The sequence below is a fragment of the Neoarius graeffei genome, chromosome 10 (assembly GCF_027579695.1).
Source record: "Neoarius graeffei isolate fNeoGra1 chromosome 10, fNeoGra1.pri, whole genome shotgun sequence".
NCBI lineage: Eukaryota > Metazoa > Chordata > Actinopteri > Siluriformes > Ariidae > Neoarius > Neoarius graeffei.
Window position 1 is genome coordinate 33,943,763 of NC_083578.1, and position 16,841 is coordinate 33,960,603.

Sequence of the window (16,841 nt, forward strand, 5' to 3'; positions counted from 1 at the left end):
TGACCTTAATCCAATCGAAATGTTGTGGAAGGACCTGAGGCGAGCAGTTCATGTGAGGAAACCCATCAACATCCCAGAGTTGAAGCTGCTCTGTATGGAGGAATGGGCTAAAATTCCTCCAAGCCGGTGTGCAGGACTGATCAACAGTTACCAGAAATATTTAGTTGCAGTTATTGCTGCACAAGGGGGTCACATCAGATTCTGAAAGCAAAGATTCACATACTTTTGCCAATCACAGATATGTACTGTAATATTGGATCATTTTCCTCAATAAATAATGACCAAGTATAATATTTTTGCCTCATTTGTTTAAGTGGATTCTCTTTATGTACTTTTCGGACTTGTGTGAAAATCTGATGAATGTTTTAGCTCATTTATGCAGAAATATATAAAATTCTAAAGGGTTCACAATCTTTCAAGCACCACTGTAGGTAAAAGGCTGCATCCTCTCTTGGTGGCTTCAAATGGATCTGGCAGTCAGTGCTGCCAACAAAGACTGTTGGATATAGTGAATGGAGTATTATAGTGGGGTGTCTTCTGAAGTCCATGATCATCTCCAACATCTTAAGCATGTTTAGCTCCAAGTTATTCTGACTGGACAAGAGCACCAACCATTCAACCTCCCATCTGTATGCAGACTCACTGCCATCTTGGATGAGTCCTATGACTGTAGTGTCATCTGCAAATTTCAGGAGTTTCACATTTGGGTCCATGGAGGTGGAGTCATTGGTGTAAAAGAAGAAGAGCAGTGGAAAGTGGGCACATTCCTGAGGAGCAGCAGTGCTGATTGACTGCATACTGGATGTGACTTCTCCAACCTTATTTGTTGTTCCCTTCCTGTCAGGAAGCTGGCGATACTGTGACATATGGCAAATGAGACAATGAGCTAGCAGAGTTTGGTGGAAAGGATTTGTGTGGTTATGGTGTTGAATGCTGAGCTGATGTCTAAGAACAGGATTCTTGCATAGGTACCTGGGCAGTCAAGATGTTGCAGGATGCCATGCAGTCCCATTTTGACTCCATCATCGACTGACCTTTTTGCCCAGCCACTGACCCATTTGCCCATATTGTCACTGTATGTTTGTGACCATTAGAACACAGTCAATTGTGATTTATAATGGTGATTTTGGATATTAAGTGTGCTTAATTCTACATAACAGCAAGCTGTGGGTTATACTGTATGTTTTCTTTTGCATTTCCAATCTACATGACTACAGCAAGTTAGTATCAGATAGTTGTGCTTTTATGTTAGTCAGTGTAGCTCGAGCACAGACAATTACTACTTTTAGATGACTGTTTAAATAGGTAAGTTTGATGAAAATGTAATGCTGCACCTCAATAGTCTAGTCTATGAACTCCATAGATCGCAATAAAAACAATACATAATTCAACATGCCAGTATGTTTCCAGCCAGTTGGAGGAGGAAACATTGTCGATACCAGTGATGACAATTTCCATGTGGCATGAAACAGGGGGGCATACACAAGCAAGGAAAATGAAAATAAAAAAGTTAATTTTTAAGAGGTGAGCGAAAAGCCAGCATAAATTTTGGTAACAATATTTGACACCACACTGTCATGCTGTCAAATATTGTGATTGTCATTTTTGATGGGTGTAATGGCAATTTCTGGTAAGTGCACAACATGCCATGTTCAATGTGAGACAACACTACCCTGTTGAAATTCACACACTATGCAAGTACAGTGTACTACATGGAAGTGTACTACATGGAAGTATATTACATGGAAGTACATAAATTGTGACAATGTTAGAAGATTTTCAAGATTTATGATTATATTGCAAATCACTTTCATAATGCAGCCCTCAAATATAGTCTCCCATCATGTTCTCATTATGCTGTCCTTGACAGTGGCATTCCGAGTTCAATATATCCTGATGGAAGCTCTTGCCTTACTCCTCTGAGTATGTTCCCATGTTCTCCTTGAATTTATCAAGATGACCATAAAGGATATGGACTTTGAGAGACATCCTACAGTCCATTGTGTGATAGTCCTTCACCTGAGTCACAACAAACTCCACATACTTTTTGGCTTTGTGATTGCCCAGGAAGCCCTGAACCATTGCAACAAAGCTGTTTGAAGCTTCCTTCTCCTTCCTCAGGAGCTTCTTGGAGAATTCCTTGCACCCCAGAATTTTCTCCATCTGTGGACCCATGAAGACACCAGCTTTGACATTTGCCACAGACAGCTTAAGAAAAGTTTTGAATGTATGTGAATGCTGCTGACTCCTTATGTGAATCCTCCTGCTCTGATAAATTAGGCTAAATTTGATGTGCAGTGGTGGCATCAGCATCTTTCCAGAGGTCCCCACAGCAGACCGAGATCACCACAGTGAACAGTCCCCCTTTTGATACTGTACCTTGATGTCCCAAAGACAAAATAGCAGGGAAACTTGATAAAGTCTCCTTGTAGACCCATCAGGAATGTCACCATTTTAAGTTGTATTCATCATACTTCAAGACAATTTCTTGATGGATTTGTTATCCTCTTTGAGATACACTGAGTGAGCCAGGGAAAGAGATGAATACTTGTTCCCATTATGGAGCAGCACAGCTTTGAGGCTCCTGGATGAGCTGTCAGTGAAGATGCACCACTCATTCAGGCTACAAGCAATTCTGATTGCCTCAAACATACTAGCCACACTGTGACAGAAGCAGAGCCCATCTTGATGGGTAAAGAAGATGGGAAAAGCTTGGTGAGGAGTCTTGTGATTTGTCTTGTGCAAAAGACCTGTGACTTGGACACATCCATCCAAAAAAGTTTGACTGCTTGAACCTAGATTTTAAAAGGTCCACATTGGACTTGGTTGGGAAAAGCAATCAAGGTATTTTTGGTTGGGGTACTATGGGTTTCTGTCCTCAGCTCCACATCTGAAATTGTAATCTGGATCTATGACATCTTCACTCTCTGACTTGTTTCTTACTTCTGAAGATGGCTGCTCTCTGTCTGGAAGAATGGGTTTGGGAAGCTTCTGGCAGTGTGGTCCCAGGGAAATGAATGAAGGAAGGTTCAGATATAGGACAACAGGTGCATTCTTGCTACACTGATGTTTGGAATGTTTTGGGTTCCTGCAAAATTAAAATTGGATGAAAAAAATAAATTTACTTCACCCATGATTTATAGTGTCTTGCAAAAGTATTAATCCCCCCTAGTGTTTGTCCTGTTTTGTTGAATTACAAGATGGAATTAAAATGGATTTTGGGGGGGGATTAGCATAATTTGATTTACACAACATGCCTACCACTGGTGCAAATTATTGTTTTATTGTGACACAAACAAAAATTAAGGTGAAAAACCAGAAATCTAAAGTGTGCATAGGTATTCACCCCCTTTCATATGAAACCCCTAAATAAGAGCTGGTCCAACTGATTCACTTCATAAGTCACATAATTAGTTGATTAAGATCCACATGTGTGCAAAGTGTCACATGATCGGTCACATGATGTCTGTATAAATCAACTTGTTCTGGGAGGACCCTGACTCTACAACACTACAAATGGCCCTTTTCCACTATCCTTTTTCAGCTCACTTCAGCTCGCTTCAGCTCACTTCAGCCCGACACGGCTCGCGTTTCGACTACCAAAAAACAGCACGACTCGGCTCGCTTCAGCCCTGCTTAGCCCCTAAAACTCGCACCGTTTTGGAGTGGGGCTGAAGCGAGCCAAACCGTGCCGAGTGAGGCTGGGGGCGTGAGGAGACACTTCCCTGCGCGCTGATTGGTGAGGAGGAGTGTCCTCACATGCCCACACACGCCCCACGAGCACGCTGGGATCTGTAAACACCGCAAACCCGGAAGAAGAATAATTACGAATTACGAGAATTTTTGAAGCCTTATGCGCCTCGCCTCATCTATACGCTCTTGCCAGTATCTGTTGGCGTTGTCGGTGACAACAAGCCACAGCACCAAGACCAGCAACATTAACGACTCCATGTCCTCCGTGTTTATTGTTTACTATTCGGGTCGTGAGACTACCGCTTAAAAGATCACTGATGTCACTGTTTGCGCTGCTTAACGACATCACGTAACATCCACCCACTTTCGCTAACTCCACCCAATGTGTCCACCCACTTCCAGCCAGCACGGTTCAGCGCGGTTGTAGTCGAAATGCAACTCCAACAGCCCCGCTCAGCTCGACTCAGCCCAACTCAGCACGGCACGGCTCAGCCCGACTCAGCCGCGTTTGTAGTGGAAAAGCGGGATAAGTAAGCAAAGTGAGAACCAAAAAGCACTCCAAACAGGTCAAAGACAAAGTTGTGGAAAAGTATAGATCAGGGTTGGGTCATAAAAATAAAAAAAAATCCCAAACTTTGAATATCACAGGGAGCACTATTAAATCCATTATAGCAAAATGGAAATAATATGGCACCAATACAAACCTGACAAGAGAAGGCCACCCACCAAAACTCACAGACCGGGCAAGGAGGGCATTAATCAGAGATGCAACAAAGACACCAAAGATCACACTGAAGGAGCGGCAAAGATCCACAGCAGATATGGGAGTATCTGTCCATTGGACCGCTTTAAGCCATACACTCCACAGAGTCGGTCTTTATGGAAGAGTGGCCAGAAAAAAAAGTAATTGCTTTAAAAAACAAACACACACATTTTGATTACACCCAACAGCATGTGGCAGACTCCCCAAACACATGGAAGAAGATTCTCTGGTCAAATGAGACTAAAATTTATTTATTTTTGGCCATCATGGGAAGTGCCATGTGTGGCACAAACCCAACACCCTGAGAACGCCATTCCTACAGTGAAGCATGGTGGTGGCAGCATCATGCTGTGAGGATATTTTTCATCTGCAGGGACAGGAAAGCTGGTCAGGACTGAAGGAAAGATGGATGGCACTAAATATGGGGCAATTCTGGAGGAAAACCTGTTTCAGTCAGCCAGAGGTTTGAGACTGGGATGAAAGGTCACGTTCCAGCAGGACAATGACTCTAAACATATGGCTAAAACTAAACTGGAGTGGTTTCTTCATTGGCTGTCCATTGCTAGCAATGACGACTGCTTCATTAGGCTGGGCAGAAACAGAGATGGGCTACGAGGGCCACACCAGAGTGATAGAGTCATCCACAGCAGTGGTTTGGCCTGGTTGAGCTGCTATGGAGTGTCTGGTTTCATGAGTCCTCACATACTCCCTCTGATGCTTGTCTTCAATTGCGGACATTGACCTTTTAACTATGCTTCACCATGTTGCTCTATCCAAGGTATCCCTTTTCCACATCTGATCCATAACTCTGGCATTCTTCATGTTCCTCTTCAAGACATCTTTGTACCTCAGTTTCTGTATTCCTCATATCCTCTTTCCTTGGCTCAGTTCTCTGTAGAAAACAGCTTTGGGTAGTCCCGTGTCAGGCATGCGCCAGATGTGTCCAGCCCAACAAAGTTCAAAGGCTGTGATAAGGGCTTCCATGCTTATTGTATTAGCTCACCTGAGGAATTCTACATTGGGGACCTTATCCTGCCATCTTATTTTGAGGATTTGACGCATGTGTCAGAGTTGTAGCCTGATAAGTTTCTTGAAATGTTTACGCTAGAGCATCATGCATTCAGGGGTGTAAAGCAGAGATGGCAAGACTGGGCCATTGTATACTTTCAACTTGGTGATTCTCTTGATGTCATGCCAAGACCATAGTTGCTTTTGTAATCCACTGAAGGCTTTGGTGGCAGCTTGAATCTGGCAGTCTACCTCCAAGTCTGATGAGTTTGTGTTGGTAACTGCACTGCCTAAGTAGATGAAAAACTCAGAACTCCGCAGAGGCATTCCGTTGACCAAAACAATGTTGTTTGACATGTACCTCCTCTGGCTCAGGAGATGGTTGGTACAGGAGCTCTGTTTTTGTGATATTGATTTTCAATCCAAAGAGGGTTGCGGCTATGGAAAAGTGATCAATGATTTCCTGTATGTCATCCAAATCTATTGCTACAAATCTGTTTACAAAACTGGAGTGGTTTAAAGGGAAATATTTAAATGTCTTGGAATGGCCTAATCAAAGCCCAGACCTCAATCCAATTGAGAATCTGTGGCATAACTTGATTGCTGTACACCAATGCAACCCATCTAACTTGAAGGAGTTGGAGCAGTTTTGCCTTGAGGAATGGGTAAAAATCCCAGTGGCTAGATGTGCTAAGCTAATAGAGACGTACCCCAAGAGACTTGCAGCTGTAATTGCAGCAAAAGGTGGCTCTACAACGTAATTACTTTTTTTTGGGGGGGGGATGACTACCTATGCACAATCCAGATTTCTGTTTTTTTATCTTAATTATTTTTTGTGTCACAATGAAACAACAATTTTCAGCTTTAAATTTGTAGGCATGTTGTGTAAATCAAAATGATGCTAACCCCCCAAAAAAATCCATTTTAATTCCAGCTTCTAATGTGACAAAACAGGACAAACATGAAGAGTGATGAATAATTTTGCAAGACACTGTATGTGTAAGAGATTATTGCAATTTCTTTTTGCATAATTTTTCCCCATTCTTTGTGGGGTCATTGTGGATAGGTTGAGGCAGTAGGGTTAAGGACCTTGCTCAAGGACCCAAAAGTAGCAGCTTGGTGGTGCAAGAGATTCTTAAAACATTTTGTCTTATATGACTTTTTAATTAAATTGAAACCAATTGTTGATCTTACCTTCCAGAGAAGTTTTTTTTTTTTTTAACAGTGTTCACAGATAAGATGACCACTGTTTTATTGATCCCATCAGGCATGGCAAAATATGTATGCATTGTAGACTTCACACATTTCAGAAGTTGCTTCCATGGAGTACTTTTTCACTCTTCTCTTGCACAGACATAGCCAAATGCACCTGCTGAATGCTTGCATCCTCTTGAAAAAAAGAGAGAAAAAAAGAAAAAAATAATAATCCTGAAATGTTTCTATTTAAGCAGCTGGAATTAGACTAAGCTGGTGGACTTAAGGCCTCTGTATTTATTGTCACAATCCTGCCTGGAACTTCCAGATCCTAATCTGTGCCTTTGCACTCCACTCTGCATTTCCCCCCCACTGCGTTAGCACACCTGCTACATGTTTGTCATCAGCCACTCTGTATAAACAACCACGAGTTGGCCTAGTGGTTAGCATGTCCTCCTCTCGATCAGGAGATTGTGAGTTTTACTCATGGTTGGGTCATACCAAAGACCATCATAAAAATGTTACCTACTGCTGTCTGGCAAGGCATGCTACAATACAGATGTGAATGGGGAGCCAAACTCTCATGATTACCAGAGGACTAGCCCCCTACTGTAACCCTAGCTGTATAGCCAAGAGGCCGAGGGCTATGGAGACTGGTGCTGCCAATGTGCCCGATTGCATAATGCGGGAAGGACTTTAGACTCTGTATAAACACACAAAGGCGATTCACTTAGCCTGGATAAATACTCCGCATAAGTTTTGTCTAGCTCACACTCTGTTCCTCAACTTTGTTTACATTTCTTGGATTACTATTTTGCCTGCTGTTTTTGGGACCTCTCGCTGTGTCTTTGGCTGGGGACTTTGTTTAGGTTTTGGATCATGATTTTGCCTGCTGTTTCTGGGACCTCTCACTGTGACTTTGGCTTGGAACTATTTTTACATTTTGGATTACAACACTGCCTGCCATTTTTTGGGACTTGTCAGTGTCTTCCGGGATTTCACTAAGTGGGTTTTGGACTGTGCTGCTGTGCCTGTTACCTGCCTGCCCTTCTCACGAGCCAACTCCTCAGGTATGCTTCTGCTCATTTCCTGTAGTTGCATTTTGGGTCCTATCTGTTTCCATGGCCTTTAGGTCATGACAGAATTTATCCTCCACCCCATGGACCCAGCAGACTACGATGCACTCAAATCAGCATTGCCTAAGCAGGGCTTTGTTCTGGGATCTCATCAACAAGAGATCATAGCTGTTTGCCAAAGCATGTCCTCCATCACCGATACCCTACAAAGAGTTTCCTCACAGATGGACAGCCTCCAGGCTTCAATCACAGACCAACCAGTGTCAGCTCTAACTAGTCATCCAGCTGTTCTGACCTTACCCCCCTGTGAGCCTTGACTACCTGCTCCACAGCCATACGATGGTGCCTCCAGAATGTGCCATTCATTCCTCTCACAGTGCTCCTTGGCCATGGAACTTGAGGCATCCGCATTCCCATCTGAGAGCTTCCGAGTAGCTTATGTCATTATGCTCTTAACAGGAAAGGTGACAGAGTGGGGAACAGCTGTTTGGGATGCCAGGGCACCCTGCTGCTTGAGTTTCAAGGTGTAGGAGCCATATTTAGGTTGCTGTTGTACTTAGTATTTGTTGTTTCTATATGATTTAGTTTGGTAACCTGTAAAAAGAATTATGTTAGAATTATGTTAGATACTTATCTGATTGCCTTACCCGTCATGTGGTATGTAGCCACTCCCCCCAATGTGCAGGTGTGGCGCGTCACTGCAAGCTTTAATAAGTCCTTTGAATCAGGGGTAAGCAGGATGACGAGGTGGAATAGTTTTCCGACCGCAATAAGCCGAATGCATTGGAATACCCTACTAACAGAGTTTTATTTTAGTTTCCCTTTTTGATCCTTTGTTCACAACCATAAAGTAAACTGGAATTGTCTTAATGGAATAAACCACCATCTCATTTCATTGGACTTTCTGCGAGTGCTTAACTGGATTGTGTGTCAGGAATCTCATCAAACTCACGTAGCAATACTTGTTGCAAGGAATTGCTATTTCATCGTCGGAAAACTCCCGAAGACTGACGTCTTTCAAAGGATTACAACCTGTGGATTATATTGCAGATTCGTTGAATGCTTACTGTCCTTATGAACGAAGCATTAAATGGAACTTTGAATGAATGGATAACGCAACGTAGGAAGTGCCAACGACTTCATGAATGAAGGCCCAAAGGAAAGGATTGCTAATGAGTAAATGTTGATGAACAGTGAAATATAAACTACTGGCTTAATTGCTCTAAAAAGTTGATAAACTTAAAGGACTTTATTGGCATGAATTGTAAACCGTTTGATAACATGATGACAGACAAAAAGTCAGAGATGACTAAGGAATCAGCGAAGCTTTTAAAATCTGAAATGGCCACATGCCATGGAAAGCTAGGAGTATGCACTAGAAAAATTAATGAAAGCAAGAATCTGCTTGTTGAAGACGGAAGTGTTGAAAAGGTGAATGAAAATATGGAAGTGCTACATGTATGCATTCAGGACTTTAATTCCATTCACAATTCGGTTCAGTTACTAATGAATGAGGAAGAGAGCGCCAATGATGAAGTCGAATGTTATGAGCCCAGAGTGCAGAACTTTACTTTATTAAAGAAGTTGAAATGTGGAAGAAGCAACAAAAATTGCAGTTCACTGTTGAGCCTGAAGACAGTGTTTAAAATGTGTCCAAGGCATCCAAGACATCGTCCAAGGCATCTAAGACATCATCTTCTGCTAAAATTGCTGCTGCTGAAAGGGCTGCTCTTGAGGCCTGAGCTAAAGCTTTACCAGCTCTGCAAGCCCTCCAGATGGAGGAAGCTGCTTTGAAATCCAAAAGACAGCAGATTGAGTTACAGGCACAGCTAGCTGAATTCGATGCTAAACTAAAAGCATTAAGTGAGACTGGAGAACAGGGTGATGCCATGAGTGAGTACTTGGGGGCAAGCAAGCAAGAATCTGCTGAACCATCAGCTCTCCCTGATGCCTCAGCCATTGAATTTGCACCACTTCCTCCTCTGGCAACTGAGCCCAAGACACCACTGCAAAGGGCAGAACAACATGCTCACAGCAGCTCCAGCAGGACAACTTCCAGCCCGCAGCTTGAACCCAGCCATGACACCGCTGGTGATACCACAATGACTGCAATGCTGCACAGACAAAAGGACCTGAGTTAATGGTGAGACAAAAAAATCTTTCTCTCTTGCCAAAAAGGGATGTGCCTGTGTTTAATGGTGATCCTTTGTCTTATCATTCATTCTTGCTTTTGAACATTCAATTGAAAATAATACAAGTAATTGTCAAGACAGACTTTACTTTCTTGAGCAGTTTACTGAAGGACAGGCCAAAGATCTTGTTAGAAGTTGCATGCATATGGATGCCCGCAGAGGCTATCCTGAAGCGAAACAGCTGTGAAACAAACATTTTGGAAACGAAATGAAGATTGCAAATGCATATCTTGAAAAGGCTCTGAATTGGACATCTATAAGACCTGATGATGGGAAGGCTCTCCAAGCATATGCTCTATATCTGAGAGAATGCCACAATGCAATGCAAAATTTGGACTATCTTGATGAATTGAATGTAGCATCTAATCTAAAGTTACTTGTTTCTAAACTGCCCTACAAACTTTGTGAACGGTGGCGAAATGTAGTATATGAATCTCTTCAGAAAAATAATACATGCACTAGATTCAAGCATCTTGTAGTTTTCCTGGAACATCAGTCCAGTATCTTACTCCACCCAGTGTTTGGAGATATCAAAGATCTTCCACCAAGTAGAAGTTCAGTCTCGAAGGCCAGACCTGACATGAAGGCACCTAAAAGGGGAAGCAGTTTCGTGACTACTGTAATGCCAGCTGAAGAGCAGGTAGTATCACAGCCAGCCAAGACACTGCAAACCAACCCTCAGTTTGTGGTTTTGTTTTCATGTAGCTTCTGTTCAGACAAACATGAAATAACAGACTGTATAAAGTTCAATTTAAAACCAGATGACCAAAAGGTTGAATACCTGAAGGAAAATGGATACTGCTTCAGTTGTCTAAAAAAAGGACACCTCAGTAAAAATTGTAATAAGAAAGTGGTCTGTCAGATTTGCAAATATAAGCATCCTACCTTGCTACACAACAGTGATAGTTTAGGGAGAATGCAGACTGTATCATACACCCCAAACCAAACAAAAGGGCCTCCTGTCAATAGTGCCCTGGTCTCTGCTGATCACGCAACAGGGGCCAGCAAGGAGTGTGCGCTAGCCATTGTGCCTGTTCAGGTGAAAGCATCCAAGGGTACCAGAACCATTATGACCTACGCCTTTCTTGACACAGGCAGTTCGGCCACCTTCTGCACCAAAAACATCATGCACCAGCTGAATGCCAAAGGATGCCGAATTGAAGTAGTCTTGCGGATGATGGGGCAGGAGCAACCGGTCAAGAGCTACGAGCTCACAGGACTTGAGGTAGGCAACATTGATGGAAGTGTGTATATAGAGCTGCCTAAAGTGTACACTCAATACAAAATTCCGGTGTCGAAAGACAACTTGCTTGGTCAACATGACCTGAAAAGATGGCCTTACCTCAAAGGAGTCACTTTGCAAAGCATTGACGCTAACATTGAGATCTTAATTGGAATGAACGTGCCAAAGGCAATGGAGCCCTGGCGAGTAATTAACAGTCAAGAAAATGGACCATATGCAATCAAGACTCTCTTAGGATGGGTGGTCAGTGGCCCACTCAACACTTGCTCTGCTATGGAGAGATGTGACACAGCGTCAATCACCGTCAATTGTATCTCAATGGTAAACCTCAAGGATCTGCTCATTAGACAATATAACAATTTTCCTGAAAAGGATTATGAGGAAAAATTAGAGATGTCTGTTGAGGACAAAAAATTCATGGACATAACAACAAGGTCAATCATGCTCAAAAATGGTAATTTATCACTTACCTTTGCCCTTCCATGATAAAGATGTAACCTTACCTGACAACAAGGAGGTGGTGGTACAGCAAGCGGTGGGTCTCTCCAGGAGATTCACAAAGGATTCTGCTTATGCAAGTGAGTACAAAGCATTCATGGAAGATGTGCTCAGGAAAGGCTATGCAGAAAAGGTGCTGCCACATCAGTTGCAAAGAAATGATGGCAAGATATGGTATATACACCACATCATGGCGTATACCATAAGCAAAAGGGAAAACTTCGAGTCGTGTTTGATTGTTCTTCTTACAAAGGCAAATCTCTGAACACAGAACTTCTCCAGGGTCCTGACCTGGCCAACCCCCTTCTGGGCATTCTGCTCAGGTTCAGGCAAGAAAGAATTGCTTTAATGGCAGATATAGAAGCAATGTATTACCAAGTACATGTTCAAGAACAGCACTGTGACTTCCTCAGATTCCTCTGGTGGCCACAGGGGGATGTCAGTCAGCCACTCAAAGTCTACCGGATGAATGTCCATCTCTTTGGCGCTGTGTCATCACCGAGCATTGCCAATTTTGCTCTCAAACAAACAGCAGTTGACAATTCAGACCAATTCAGTCTTGAAACTATTGACACAAACAATTTTTATGTTGATGACTGTCTCAAATCTGTGGCCTCTGTCACCAAGGCAATCCAGCTCACAATGGACTTTAGGGAAGCATGCACCCTTGGAGGATTCACCCTGAACAAGTGGGTGAGTAACAGCTGTGAAGTCCTTGCTACAATACCTGAAAGTCACAGAGCCATGCTTGTCAAACAGCTTGACCTGGACAGGGACAATCCACCACTGGAGAGAGCCTTAGGAATCCAGTGGAACATCCAGAAAGAAACATTTACCTTCACGGTAGCCATCAAGAACAGAGTTCTAACAAGACGAGACATTCTTTCTGTTGTAAGTTCTATCTATGACCCACTGGGTTTCCTTGCCCCCTTTATTCTCAAAGCCAAGCAAATCCTACAAAGGCTTTGCCTTGAAAAGTGTGGATGGGATGATGCCATTCCAGAAACACTCTCCATCAAGCTGGATCACAGAACTAGAACAGCTAAACAGATTTCAAGTGGACAGGTGCATAAAACCTGAGAACTTTGGCTTAAAGGTGGAGTACGAGATTTTGGAATAACGGTTCCCGCAAGCCATATTTTGAAAAGAAACACGCCCGCCCTCGCCATGCTCCCACCCCCCGTGTCTCCACCCCTCCTCCCCCTTATAAAGCCTGAGAAAGTCAGGCTTTATAATGGGTGTCTATTGCGTTACACACCAGTAGAGCTCGTTAAGTTAGAGTGTAGAGAGCTTGGAAAAATAGCTCAAACTTTCTCATTTAAACTGTGTTTTCAGCCCCAATTTTCACTCCACACACACAATTTTCTCAAAAGTAGTAGCCACACTTGTCCTGATTCACACAATGTGTCTACCTACACGATAGGACTTGCAGTTTTTGAATGAGAAGCCTGAAAGTGAGGAGAGGGCAGGCGTGCAGCCCCATAGACTGCCATTATAAACTTGGCAGAAAAGTCACTCGTTTTTAACTCACTCTAGTGACCTCATTTTTTACATGACAGACAAAAAACATTACATCAGTGTGTTTAGGAGAGCCTTGTGGCACTCACTGTGAAAGAATTTTGTGAATACCTCCTTCCGTTTTCATGTAAATCCCCGTCGTTTGGAGGAGCGCACTGAGAAAATCCTGCGCTTTCTGTGTGACACTCTGCTCGCAGTGCACGGATTGGGGGAGGGACTGCTCGCTCTCTCACACATATACACACACACAGAAGGGACGGGCTGCTCGCGGGCTTCAGTCTGATTGACGTGTCAGTATCCAATCATTTTGAGGTGGTACCTCAATAGGATTTGATGGCGTTTTTCCTTTATTTTACACTGTAGACTGGATTAAAATATTTCATTTGTGGGTCAAACCTTCTATTGCACTGCTTGCAACATGGGTGTGAGAAGCTTTTCAAGCAATATGGTAAAAAAAATCTCATACTCCACCTTTAACTAGGACTGCTCAGCTGCATCATTTCTGTGATGCAAGTGAGTCAGGTTACGGAACAGTGAGTTACCTCAGTCTTACAAACTGCAAAGGAAATATTCATGTCACTTTTGTGCTTGCAAAATCCAGAGTAGCTCCTGTGAAACAGATGTCTATTCCAAGACTTGAACTTGCTGCTGCAACACTCGCTGTTAAAGTGGACAGGATGCTTCAGAAGGAGCTTCCAGGGCCGGTTCTGGAGGGGTAGCAACGGTAGCATTTGCACCCGGGACTGGTGTGGAGAGGGGCCCCAAAAAATAAGACAAAATAAAGAGTTCTCTCTGTTCCTGAATGAGTGCATTACTGAGTGTCTCTGAGCAAAGGAGCGCCTGAACGTTGCAACCTCCCTATTGGCTGTTTGTAAAAATGTATCAGTTGTTGCCCTTCCCACGGGAATCATCGCGGGCTCGAGAGACGAGACCTGACGAGTTAGTTCGTTGGTAGCAGAACAAAATGTCTGGACACAAATCGGGTTTTAAGAAAAGGAAAGAAAAACGCAGGGTCGAAAATACAAAAAAAGGAGGCAGAAAATGCAAAACGAGTTTTAAGGTAGGACAAATGGTTACTTTTTAAGGCAGCCCGCCGTGGCTGCAGGCTCATTTATTATAGCCCATTTAGTTAAAATAGTTGATGTAAAATGTTTATAGTTATGTGATGGTTGTCCTGATTTAGACTGGTGTGTGTGTGTGGTTTTTTTTTTGGGGGGGTTGCGCGATGTTGCACCCGGGTCCAGATTAGGGCAGAACCGGCCCTGGGAGCTTCATATGGATCTGGAGAATTCTACATTTTGGACCAATAGTACATCAGTACTGAAATACATTTACAATCAAACAAAAAGGTTCCATACTTACATTGCCAACAGGATTGCAGTGATCCATAGCCTCTCCCAGGTACATCAGTGGAGATATGTCCGTTCTAGGGATAATCCAGCAGATGATGCCTCTCGCGGATTGTACATCGAACCGCTCTTGAAGTCCCTTAGATGGTTCTATGGCCCTCACTTCCTTTCAAGGCAGGAATCTGAATGACCTGATGCACCGGAGGACATTGGACACATACTCCACAGTGATCCTGAGGTAAAGAAAGACATTACTGCAAATTGCTTAAAGCTTCAAACATGCAACTACTTACTTCATTCAGTATTTCTCTTCATGGAAGAAACTTCAAAGGACTGTTGCCTGGCTGCTGAAGCTCAAAAGTCAGAAAAGTAAAGGGCTTATCTCGACATCCAAAATGGAAGGTGAGCACCAAATTCTGACTGTGGATGATTTGGATGAAGCAGAAAAGGCGATTATTTGCTATGTACAGCAGTGTTACTTTGATTCTGAGCTCACTCTCATAAGGAAAGGCATGCCAGTCAAAGCAGACAGCACCATATCCAAACTTGATCCGATCTTGGATGAGGGCATCCTGAGGATTGGAGGCAGGATAAGTAAAGCATCCATGCCGGTGTAACGGGTACCATAGCAACAGCACCGTGTTGAACAGATTGACTCCTGTAACACTAAGTTGCAGGAGAGAAACGAGGAGACAGCGTATCAGATTCACGAGTTCTTGCAGTAATTTATTAATAAAGTATTTTCTTTAAACAACACATCTGTAATGTTCAGTTCTTTATGATTTACATATTACCGTATTTTCTGGACTATAGAGCGCACCTGTATATAAGCCGCATCCGCTCTATTTAAAAATAAAAAATAAAAAAAAAGATATACAAGCCGCACCGGGCTATAAGCCGCAGATATCTATGTTGAAAAATTAGATATTTACTGCATGTACAGAACGATTTTGTACTGTAAATGTACATGTATGTACCTGAACAGATTCTTTCCGAACAGTGCCTTTTAACACGGCAGCAACTTTGCTGATTAAAACGGAACAGAACCAAGAGAAAATAACTGGTATTTATTTACCTTCATTTCTCCTGTGTTTGAAACCACAAGTCACTTTAATCATCTTCGCTGGATTTGAAAATAATTACCAGTTAGTAATTTGTCGTGCGTGTTCTATCTGCTAAAGATCTGCTAATTCTTCTTTGCATTGATTTTTCGTCTGTCTTATTTTTGATTCTACTTCCGGTTAGAGCGTCCCTAGCGGTGGAAGAAAAATCCACAGAATAGCTGCACCTTTGTATAAGCCGCATGGTTCAAAACCTAGGAAAAAAAGTAGCAGCTTATAGTCCAGAAAATACGGTACATATTCAATATTTTTTAAACATATTCAATGAATTTCAGTGTCTGTCAATGTACAAAACTCAATATCTCAATACCAAACTCATAATACCATGTCAATACGGATATCATGACAAAACAAATCTCTTATCACCCAAATACATGTTCACTTACTTTCCATGTTTGTATTTTACACTATTTATCAAAATTGAATCTGTAGACAATGGTAATATTAACCAGCTAAATGTTCAGCATACTTGTAGACTTCCATTCATAGTATTTATTCTAGTATTAAATCAATACAGTACTGCATATTACTCTTAGAACCCATAAAGAGCTTATTGTGTAACTTCAGTCTCATTTTAAACGGTCACCTTTTTTCCTGTGAACACATTGAGTACAAACAGCTTTTAACTAATGGTTGGGAGCTAATACATGGCAAGCTAGACGACAGACAAAGTCATTGTAAGCCTACAAAACAGTACTAATGTGCGTGTGCACGAGGGAAGAGTGTGTTTGTCGAGCTGGCTTGTTTTCTATGGCCATGCATACAGCACGTGATCACTCAACAGTTACCTTGCTGGGCTTTGCCCTCACATTTCAAATACACTTCTAACAAAACCAAAAACAGACTCCAACGAAAATTACTACACTAAAACAGTTCACATACATCTCAAACACATTTCAGCATTGCCATTTCCTAGTTTCAAGGAGTTTTTGTGCATTTACCCACCTAAGTTGCAGGAGAGAAATGAGAAGATGGCATATCGGATTCACAAGTTCTTGCAGTAATAAAAAAAAGAACCACAGTTCACATACATAAACCTGTCACCCGCCCTCGCCCCCTGCTGGTCCGGAGTAAACATCACAGCATTCACCTTGAATAAAGAAAAGCACTTTGAAATGTAAAACTCTTGGGGATACTTTTTCCCAAAATAAAATACATTAAATTGTATTCAAATAAAAAAACATTA

General features: G+C 42.4%; 1 long non-coding RNA gene across 2 annotated transcripts; it reads right to left on the reverse strand.

Moving 5' to 3' along the window:
• Positions 1-323: 323 nt before the first annotated feature.
• Positions 324-16,638, reverse strand: LOC132893024 (uncharacterized). Of its 2 annotated transcripts, XR_009655500.1 has the most exons (4): positions 16,601-16,638; positions 14,548-15,200; positions 6,659-6,853; positions 324-3,088 (listed from the first exon to the last, which is right to left on the reverse strand). It is a non-coding gene; the product is annotated as an uncharacterized LOC132893024 (long non-coding RNA). The 2 variants fall into 2 exon arrangements; XR_009655499.1 differs by lacking the exon at positions 16,601-16,638 and having other exon boundaries at positions 14,548-15,217.
• Between the last annotated feature and the right edge of the window lie 203 nt (positions 16,639-16,841).